The following is a 661-nucleotide window of genomic DNA, read 5'->3' on the forward strand; positions in this document are numbered from 1 at the left end:
TACAAGGGCAGCAACAAGCAAAAATAGCAATAGCTTAAATGACAACACGGGAGAATTAAAATTAAACGTAGGAAGTTTCCTTAGTCCTGAGATGGAGAAATGGGTCGCTTGAGTAGAATGGATTTCTCCAGGGTGGTTGGCGGGTGCTGGCTGATGCAGGCAAACCTGAGTCGCCTCGGACACGTCTCCGCCCACACTGTTCTGAGGCCCCTTTAAATACTTCTTTAAACTCAAGATGGAAATGAAGAGGCAGCCTGGTGCCTCCGTTGTCTCAGTGGCCTGGGGCTTGGTTATCTTTGATAAAGAGAACTCCTGACATAACATGAAAGCCACTCCTTACAGACCAGCGATGGGGACAGGCGCCGCGCCAGGACTGTCCTGTGTGGGCACAGAGCAGATTTGATCTGTGCGGGGCAGGCCGACTCATAGGGAATGGGCTTCTTTTTCTTTTCCCACTTTTAGCATAAACAAGGCCCTGATAAGGGATCTAATTTAAGCAATGGTAACAGTGGAGACTGCAGTGAATGGCACCCTAAGCTGTTCATGTCTGTTCTCGACACCATCCCATTCAAACATTTTCCTTAAGGCGTGATATGGCAGAGAAAAAAAGAACATGATTTTCCCTACAACATTGCTGATAACTAATAAGCCACACACTCAG

The sequence above is a fragment of the Myotis yumanensis genome, unplaced genomic scaffold (assembly GCF_028538775.1).
Source record: "Myotis yumanensis isolate MYYU_CA2020_CCGP unplaced genomic scaffold, mMyoYum1.0.hap1 SCAF_15, whole genome shotgun sequence".
Lineage (NCBI taxonomy): Eukaryota > Metazoa > Chordata > Mammalia > Chiroptera > Vespertilionidae > Myotis > Myotis yumanensis.